Genomic DNA, 10,540 nt, shown 5'->3' on the forward strand with positions numbered 1-10,540 from the left:
GACGACTGTTTGTGATTGGCTGTTTCCTCAGACGACTGTTTGTGATTGGCTGTTTCCTCAGACGACAGTTTGTGATTGGCTGTTTCCTCAGACGACTGTTTGTGATTGGCTGTTTGTGATTGGCTGTTTCCTCAGACGACTGTTTGTGATTGGCTGTTTCCTCAGACGACTGTTTGTGATTGGCTGTTTCCTCAGACGACTGTTTGTTATTGGCTGTTTCCTCAGACGACTGTTTGTGATTGGCTGTTTCCTCAGACGACTGTTTGTGATTGGCTGTTTCCTCAGACGACAGTTTGTGATTGGCTGTTTCCTCAGACGACTGTTTGTGATTGGCTGTTTGTGATTGGCTGTATCCTCAGACGACTGTTTGTGATTGGCTGTTTCCTCAGACGACTGTTTGTGATTGGCTGTTTCCTCAGACGACTGTTTGTGATTGGCTGTTTCCTCAGACGACAGTTTGTGATTGGCTGTTTCCTCAGACGACTGTTTGTGATTGGCTGTTTGTGATTGGCTGTATCCTCAGACGACTGTTTGTGATTGGCTGTTTCCTCAGACGACTGTTTGTGATTGGCTGTTTCCTCAGACGACTGTTTGTGATTGGCTGTTTCCTCAGACGACTGTTTGTGATTGGCTGTTTCCTGAGACGACTGTTTGTGATTGGCTGTTTCCTCAGACGACTGTTTGTGATTGGCTGTTTTCTCAGACGACTGTTTGTGATTGGCTGTTTCCTCAGACGACAGTTTGTGATTGGCTGTTTCCTCAGACGACTGTTTGTGATTGGCTGTTTGTGATTGGCTGTATCCTCAGACGACTGTTTGTGATTGGCTGTTTCCTCAGACGACTGTTTGTGATTGGCTGTTTCCTCAGACGACTGTTTGTGATTGGCTGTTTCCTCAGACGACTGTTTGTGATTGGCTGTTTCCTCAGACGACTGTTTGTGATTGGCTGTTTCCTCAGACGGCTGTTTGTGATTGGCTGTTTCCTCAGACGACTGTTTGTGATTGGCTGTTTCCTCAGACGACTGTTTGTGATTGGCTGTTTCCTCAGACGACTGTTTGTGATTGGCTGTTTCCTCAGACGACTGTTTGTGATTGGCTGTTTGTGATTGGCTGTATCCTCAGACGACTGTTTGTGATTGGCTGTTTCCTCAGACGACTGTTTGTGATTGGCTGTTTCCTCAGACGACTGTTTGTGATTGGCTGTTTCCTCAGACGACTGTTTGTGATTGGCTGTTTCCTCAGACGACTGTTTGTGATTGGCTGTTTCCTCAGACGACTGTTTGTGATTGGCTGTTTCCTCAGACGACTGTTTGTGATTGGCTGTTTCCTCAGACGACAGTTTGTGATTGGCTGTTTCCTCAGACGACTGTTTGTGATTGGCTGTTTGTGATTGGCTGTTTCCTCAGACGACTGTTTGTGATTGGCTGTTTCCTCAGACGACTGTTTGTGATTGGCTGTTTCCTCAGACGACTGTTTGTTATTGGCTGTTTCCTCAGACGACTGTTTGTGATTGGCTGTTTCCTCAGACGACTGTTTGTGATTGGCTGTTTCCTCAGACGACAGTTTGTGATTGGCTGTTTCCTCAGACGACTGTTTGTGATTGGCTGTTTGTGATTGGCTGTATCCTCAGACGACTGTTTGTGATTGGCTGTTTCCTCAGACGACTGTTTGTGATTGGCTGTTTCCTCAGACGACTGTTTGTGATTGGCTGTTTCCTCAGACGACTGTTTGTGATTGGCTGTTTCCTCAGACGACTGTTTGTGATTGGCTGTTTCCTCAGACGACTGTTTGTGATTGGCTGTTTTCTCAGACGACTGTTTGTGATTGGCTGTTTCCTCAGACGACAGTTTGTGATTGGCTGTTTCCTCAGACGACTGTTTGTGATTGGCTGTTTCCTCAGACGACTGTTTGTGATTGGCTGTTTCCTCAGACGACTGTTTGTGATTGGCTGTTTCCTCAGACGACTGTTTGTGATTGGCTGTTTCCTCAGACGACAGTTTGTGATTGGCTGTTTCCTCAGACGACTGTTTGTGATTGGCTGTTTGTGATTGGCTGTTTCCTCAGACGACTGTTTGTGATTGGCTGTTTCCTCAGACGACTGTTTGTGATTGGCTGTTTCCTCAGACGACTGTTTGTGATTGGCTGTTTCCTCAGACGACTGTTTGTGATTGGCTGTTTCCTCAGACGACTGTTTGTGATTGGCTGTTTACTCAGACGACTGTTTGTGATTGGCTGTTTCCTCAGACGACTGTTTGTGATTGGCTGTTTCCTCAGACGACTGTTTGTGATTGGCTGTTTCCTCAGACGACTGTTTGTGATTGGCTGTTTCCTCAGACGACTGTTTGTGATTGGCTGTTTCCTCAGACGACTGTTTGTGATTGGCTGTTTCCCCAGACGACAGTTTGTGATTGGCTGTTTCCTCAGACGACTGTTTGTGATTGGCTGTTTCCCCAGACGACAGTTTGTGATTGGCTGTTTCCTCAGACGACTGTTTGTGATTGGCTGTTTCCTCAGACGACTGTTTGTGATTGGCTGTTTCCTCAGACGACTGTTTGTGATTGGCTGTTTCCTCAGACGACTGTTTGTGATTGGCTGTTTCCTCAGACGACTGTTTGTGATTGGCTGTTTCCTCAGACGACTGTTTGTGATTGGCTGTTTCCTCAGACGACAGTTTGTGATTGGCTGTTTCCTCAGACGACTGTTTGTGATTGGCTGTTTGTGATTGGCTGTTTCCTCAGACGACTGTTTGTGATTGGCTGTTTCCTCAGACGACTGTTTGTGATTGGCTGTTTCCTCAGACGACTGTTTGTGATTGGCTGTTTCCTCAGACGACTGTTTGTGATTGGCTGTTTCCTCAGACGACTGTTTGTGATTGGCTGTTTCCTCAGACGACTGTTTGTGATTGGCTGTTTCCTCAGACGACTGTTTGTGATTGGCTGTTTCCTCAGACGACTGTTTGTGATTGGCTGTTTCCTCAGACGACAGTTTGTGATTGGCTGTTTCCTCAGACGACTGTTTGTGATTGGCTGTTTGTGATTGGCTGTATCCTCAGACGACTGTTTGTGATTGGCTGTTTCCTCAGACGACTGTTTGTGATTGGCTGTTTCCTCAGACGACTGTTTGTGATTGGCTGTTTCCTCAGACGACTGTTTGTGATTGGCTGTTTCCTGAGACGACTGTTTGTGATTGGCTGTTTCCTCAGACGACTGTTTGTGATTGGCTGTTTTCTCAGACGACTGTTTGTGATTGGCTGTTTCCTCAGACGACAGTTTGTGATTGGCTGTTTCCTCAGACGACTGTTTGTGATTGGCTGTTTGTGATTGGCTGTATCCTCAGACGACTGTTTGTGATTGGCTGTTTCCTCAGACGACTGTTTGTGATTGGCTGTTTCCTCAGACGACTGTTTGTGATTGGCTGTTTCCTCAGACGACTGTTTGTGATTGGCTGTTTCCTCAGACGACAGTTTGTGATTGGCTGTTTCCTCAGACGACTGTTTGTGATTGGCTGTTTGTGATTGGCTGTATCCTCAGACGACTGTTTGTGATTGGCTGTTTCCTCAGACGACTGTTTGTGATTGGCTGTTTCCTCAGACGACTGTTTGTGATTGGCTGTTTCCTCAGACGACTGTTTGTGATTGGCTGTTTCCTCAGACGACTGTTTGTGATTGGCTGTTTCCTCAGACGACTGTTTGTGATTGGCTGTTTTCTCAGACGACTGTTTGTGATTGGCTGTTTCCTCAGACGACAGTTTGTGATTGGCTGTTTCCTCAGACGACTGTTTGTGATTGGCTGTTTCCTCAGACGACTGTTTGTGATTGGCTGTTTCCTCAGACGACTGTTTGTGATTGGCTGTTTCCTCAGACGACTGTTTGTGATTGGCTGTTTCCTCAGACGACAGTTTGTGATTGGCTGTTTCCTCAGACGACTGTTTGTGATTGGCTGTTTGTGATTGGCTGTTTCCTCAGACGACTGTTTGTGATTGGCTGTTTCCTCAGACGACTGTTTGTGATTGGCTGTTTCCTCAGACGACTGTTTGTGATTGGCTGTTTCCTCAGACGACTGTTTGTGATTGGCTGTTTCCTCAGACGACTGTTTGTGATTGGCTGTTTCCTCAGACGACAGTTTGTGATTGGCTGTTTCCTCAGACGACTGTTTGTGATTGGCTGTTTGTGATTGGCTGTATCCTCAGACGACTGTTTGTGATTGGCTGTTTCCTCAGACGACTGTTTGTGATTGGCTGTTTCCTCAGACGACTGTTTGTGATTGGCTGTTTCCTCAGACGACTGTTTGTGATTGGCTGTTTCCTCAGACGACTGTTTGTGATTGGCTGTTTCCTCAGACGACTGTTTGTGATTGGCTGTTTTCTCAGACGACTGTTTGTGATTGGCTGTTTCCTCAGACGACAGTTTGTGATTGGCTGTTTCCTCAGACGACTGTTTGTGATTGGCTGTTTGTGATTGGCTGTATCCTCAGACGACTGTTTGTGATTGGCTGTTTCCTCAGACGACTGTTTGTGATTGGCTGTTTCCTCAGACGACTGTTTGTGATTGGCTGTTTCCTCAGACGACTGTTTGTGATTGGCTGTTTCCTCAGACGACTGTTTGTGATTGGCTGTTTCCTCAGACGGCTGTTTGTGATTGGCTGTTTCCTCAGACGACTGTTTGTGATTGGCTGTTTCCTCAGACGACTGTTTGTGATTGGCTGTTTCCTCAGACGACTGTTTGTGATTGGCTGTTTCCTCAGACGACTGTTTGTGATTGGCTGTTTCCTCAGACGACTGTTTGTGATTGGCTGTTTGTGATTGGCTGTATCCTCAGACGACTGTTTGTGATTGGCTGTTTCCTCAGACGACTGTTTGTGATTGGCTGTTTCCTCAGACGACTGTTTGTGATTGGCTGTTTCCTCAGACGACTGTTTGTGATTGGCTGTTTCCTGAGACGACTGTTTGTGATTGGCTGTTTCCTCAGACGACTGTTTGTGATTGGCTGTTTTCTCAGACGACTGTTTGTGATTGGCTGTTTCCTCAGACGACAGTTTGTGATTGGCTGTTTCCTCAGACGACTGTTTGTGATTGGCTGTTTGTGATTGGCTGTATCCTCAGACGACTGTTTGTGATTGGCTGTTTCCTCAGACGACTGTTTGTGATTGGCTGTTTCCTCAGACGACTGTTTGTGATTGGCTGTTTCCTCAGACGACTGTTTGTGATTGGCTGTTTCCTCAGACGACTGTTTGTGATTGGCTGTTTCCTCAGACGGCTGTTTGTGATTGGCTGTTTCCTCAGACGACTGTTTGTGATTGGCTGTTTCCTCAGACGACTGTTTGTGATTGGCTGTTTCCTCAGACGACTGTTTGTGATTGGCTGTTTCCTCAGACGACTGTTTGTGATTGGCTGTTTGTGATTGGCTGTATCCTCAGACGACTGTTTGTGATTGGCTGTTTCCTCAGACGACTGTTTGTGATTGGCTGTTTCCTCAGACGACTGTTTGTGATTGGCTGTTTCCTCAGACGACTGTTTGTGATTGGCTGTTTCCTCAGACGACTGTTTGTGATTGGCTGTTTCCTCAGACGACTGTTTGTGATTGGCTGTTTCCTCAGACGACTGTTTGTGATTGGCTGTTTCCTCAGACGACAGTTTGTGATTGGCTGTTTCCTCAGACGACTGTTTGTGATTGGCTGTTTGTGATTGGCTGTTTCCTCAGACGACTGTTTGTGATTGGCTGTTTCCTCAGACGACTGTTTGTGATTGGCTGTTTCCTCAGACGACTGTTTGTTATTGGCTGTTTCCTCAGACGACTGTTTGTGATTGGCTGTTTCCTCAGACGACTGTTTGTGATTGGCTGTTTCCTCAGACGACAGTTTGTGATTGGCTGTTTCCTCAGACGACTGTTTGTGATTGGCTGTTTGTGATTGGCTGTATCCTCAGACGACTGTTTGTGATTGGCTGTTTCCTCAGACGACTGTTTGTGATTGGCTGTTTCCTCAGACGACTGTTTGTGATTGGCTGTTTCCTCAGACGACTGTTTGTGATTGGCTGTTTCCTCAGACGACTGTTTGTGATTGGCTGTTTCCTCAGACGACTGTTTGTGATTGGCTGTTTTCTCAGACGACTGTTTGTGATTGGCTGTTTCCTCAGACGACAGTTTGTGATTGGCTGTTTCCTCAGACGACTGTTTGTGATTGGCTGTTTCCTCAGACGACTGTTTGTGATTGGCTGTTTCCTCAGACGACTGTTTGTGATTGGCTGTTTCCTCAGACGACTGTTTGTGATTGGCTGTTTCCTCAGACGACAGTTTGTGATTGGCTGTTTCCTCAGACGACTGTTTGTGATTGGCTGTTTGTGATTGGCTGTTTCCTCAGACGACTGTTTGTGATTGGCTGTTTCCTCAGACGACTGTTTGTGATTGGCTGTTTCCTCAGACGACTGTTTGTGATTGGCTGTTTCCTCAGACGACTGTTTGTGATTGGCTGTTTCCTCAGACGACTGTTTGTGATTGGCTGTTTACTCAGACGACTGTTTGTGATTGGCTGTTTCCTCAGACGACTGTTTGTGATTGGCTGTTTCCTCAGACGACTGTTTGTGATTGGCTGTTTCCTCAGACGACTGTTTGTGATTGGCTGTTTCCTCAGACGACTGTTTGTGATTGGCTGTTTCCTCAGACGACTGTTTGTGATTGGCTGTTTCCCCAGACGACAGTTTGTGATTGGCTGTTTCCTCAGACGACTGTTTGTGATTGGCTGTTTCCCCAGACGACAGTTTGTGATTGGCTGTTTCCTCAGACGACTGTTTGTGATTGGCTGTTTCCTCAGACGACTGTTTGTGATTGGCTGTTTCCTCAGACGACTGTTTGTGATTGGCTGTTTCCTCAGACGACTGTTTGTGATTGGCTGTTTCCTCAGACGACTGTTTGTGATTGGCTGTTTCCTCAGACGACTGTTTGTGATTGGCTGTTTCCTCAGACGACAGTTTGTGATTGGCTGTTTCCTCAGACGACTGTTTGTGATTGGCTGTTTGTGATTGGCTGTTTCCTCAGACGACTGTTTGTGATTGGCTGTTTCCTCAGACGACTGTTTGTGATTGGCTGTTTCCTCAGACGACTGTTTGTGATTGGCTGTTTCCTCAGACGACTGTTTGTGATTGGCTGTTTCCTCAGACGACTGTTTGTGATTGGCTGTTTCCTCAGACGACTGTTTGTGATTGGCTGTTTCCTCAGACGACTGTTTGTGATTGGCTGTTTCCTCAGACGACTGTTTGTGATTGGCTGTTTCCTCAGACGACAGTTTGTGATTGGCTGTTTCCTCAGACGACTGTTTGTGATTGGCTGTTTGTGATTGGCTGTATCCTCAGACGACTGTTTGTGATTGGCTGTTTCCTCAGACGACTGTTTGTGATTGGCTGTTTCCTCAGACGACTGTTTGTGATTGGCTGTTTCCTCAGACGACTGTTTGTGATTGGCTGTTTCCTGAGACGACTGTTTGTGATTGGCTGTTTCCTCAGACGACTGTTTGTGATTGGCTGTTTTCTCAGACGACTGTTTGTGATTGGCTGTTTCCTCAGACGACAGTTTGTGATTGGCTGTTTCCTCAGACGACTGTTTGTGATTGGCTGTTTGTGATTGGCTGTATCCTCAGACGACTGTTTGTGATTGGCTGTTTCCTCAGACGACTGTTTGTGATTGGCTGTTTCCTCAGACGACTGTTTGTGATTGGCTGTTTCCTCAGACGACTGTTTGTGATTGGCTGTTTCCTCAGACGACAGTTTGTGATTGGCTGTTTCCTCAGACGACTGTTTGTGATTGGCTGTTTGTGATTGGCTGTATCCTCAGACGACTGTTTGTGATTGGCTGTTTCCTCAGACGACTGTTTGTGATTGGCTGTTTCCTCAGACGACTGTTTGTGATTGGCTGTTTCCTCAGACGACTGTTTGTGATTGGCTGTTTCCTCAGACGACTGTTTGTGATTGGCTGTTTCCTCAGACGACTGTTTGTGATTGGCTGTTTTCTCAGACGACTGTTTGTGATTGGCTGTTTCCTCAGACGACAGTTTGTGATTGGCTGTTTCCTCAGACGACTGTTTGTGATTGGCTGTTTCCTCAGACGACTGTTTGTGATTGGCTGTTTCCTCAGACGACTGTTTGTGATTGGCTGTTTCCTCAGACGACTGTTTGTGATTGGCTGTTTCCTCAGACGACAGTTTGTGATTGGCTGTTTCCTCAGACGACTGTTTGTGATTGGCTGTTTGTGATTGGCTGTTTCCTCAGACGACTGTTTGTGATTGGCTGTTTCCTCAGACGACTGTTTGTGATTGGCTGTTTCCTCAGACGACTGTTTGTGATTGGCTGTTTCCTCAGACGACTGTTTGTGATTGGCTGTTTCCTCAGACGACTGTTTGTGATTGGCTGTTTCCTCAGACGACAGTTTGTGATTGGCTGTTTCCTCAGACGACTGTTTGTGATTGGCTGTTTGTGATTGGCTGTATCCTCAGACGACTGTTTGTGATTGGCTGTTTCCTCAGACGACTGTTTGTGATTGGCTGTTTCCTCAGACGACTGTTTGTGATTGGCTGTTTCCTCAGACGACTGTTTGTGATTGGCTGTTTCCTCAGACGACTGTTTGTGATTGGCTGTTTCCTCAGACGACTGTTTGTGATTGGCTGTTTTCTCAGACGACTGTTTGTGATTGGCTGTTTCCTCAGACGACAGTTTGTGATTGGCTGTTTCCTCAGACGACTGTTTGTGATTGGCTGTTTGTGATTGGCTGTATCCTCAGACGACTGTTTGTGATTGGCTGTTTCCTCAGACGACTGTTTGTGATTGGCTGTTTCCTCAGACGACTGTTTGTGATTGGCTGTTTCCTCAGACGACTGTTTGTGATTGGCTGTTTCCTCAGACGACTGTTTGTGATTGGCTGTTTCCTCAGACGGCTGTTTGTGATTGGCTGTTTCCTCAGACGACTGTTTGTGATTGGCTGTTTCCTCAGACGACTGTTTGTGATTGGCTGTTTCCTCAGACGACTGTTTGTGATTGGCTGTTTCCTCAGACGACTGTTTGTGATTGGCTGTTTCCTCAGACGACTGTTTGTGATTGGCTGTTTGTGATTGGCTGTATCCTCAGACGACTGTTTGTGATTGGCTGTTTCCTCAGACGACTGTTTGTGATTGGCTGTTTCCTCAGACGACTGTTTGTGATTGGCTGTTTCCTCAGACGACTGTTTGTGATTGGCTGTTTCCTCAGACGACTGTTTGTGATTGGCTGTTTCCTCAGACGACTGTTTGTGATTGGCTGTTTTCTCAGACGACTGTTTGTGATTGGCTGTTTCCTCAGACGACAGTTTGTGATTGGCTGTTTCCTCAGACGACTGTTTGTGATTGGCTGTTTGTGATTGGCTGTATCCTCAGACGACTGTTTGTGATTGGCTGTTTCCTCAGACGACTGTTTGTGATTGTCTGTTTCCTCAGACGACAGTGTGTGATTGGCTGTTTTCTCAGACGACTGTTTGTGATTGGCTGTTTCCTCAGACGGCTGTTTGTGATTGGCTGTTTACTCAGACGACTGTTTGTGATTGGCTGTTTCCTCAGACGACTGTTTGTGATTGGCTGTTTCCTCAGACGACTGTTTGTGATTGGCTGTTTCCTCAGACGACTGTTTGTGATTGGCTGTTTCCTCAGACGACTGTTTGTGATTGGCTGTTTCCTCAGACGACTGTTTGTGATTGGCTGTTTCCCCAGATGACAGTTTGTGATTGGCTGTTTCCTCAGACGACTGTTTGTGATTGGCTGTTTCCCCAGACGACAGTTTGTGATTGGCTGTTTCCTCAGACGACTGTTTGTGATTGGCTGTTTCCTCAGACGACTGTTTGTGATTGGCTGTTTCCTCAGACGACTGTTTGTGATTGGCTGTTTCCTCAGACGACTGTTTGTGATTGGCTGTTTCCTCAGACGACTGTTTGTGATTGGCTGTTTCCTCAGACGACTGTTTGTGATTGGCTGTTTCCTCAGACGACAGTTTGTGATTGGCTGTTTCCTCAGACGACTGTTTGTGATTGGCTGTTTGTGATTGGCTGTTTCCTCAGACGACTGTTTGTGATTGGCTGTTTCCTCAGACGACTGTTTGTGATTGGCTGTTTCCTCAGACGACTGTTTGTGATTGGCTGTTTCCTCAGACGACTGTTTGTGATTGGCTGTTTCCTCAGACGACTGTTTGTGATTGGCTGTTTCCTCAGACGACAGTTTGTGATTGGCTGTTTCCTCAGACGACTGTTTGTGATTGGCTGTTTGTGATTGGCTGTATCCTCAGACGACTGTTTGTGATTGGCTGTTTCCTCAGACGACTGTTTGTGATTGGCTGTTTCCTCAGACGACTGTTTGTGATTGGCTGTTTCCTCAGACGACTGTTTGTGATTGGCTGTTTCCTGAGACGACTGTTTGTGATTGGCTGTTTCCTCAGACGACTGTTTGTGATTGGCTGTTTTCTCAGACGACTGTTTGTGATTGGCTGTTTCCTCAGACGACAGTTTGTGATTGGCTGTTTCCTCAGACGACTGTTTG

This window comes from Nansenia antarctica, assembly GCF_963989245.1.
Source record: "Nansenia antarctica genome assembly, chromosome: 11".
Classification (NCBI taxonomy): Eukaryota; Metazoa; Chordata; class Actinopteri; order Argentiniformes; family Microstomatidae; genus Nansenia; species Nansenia antarctica.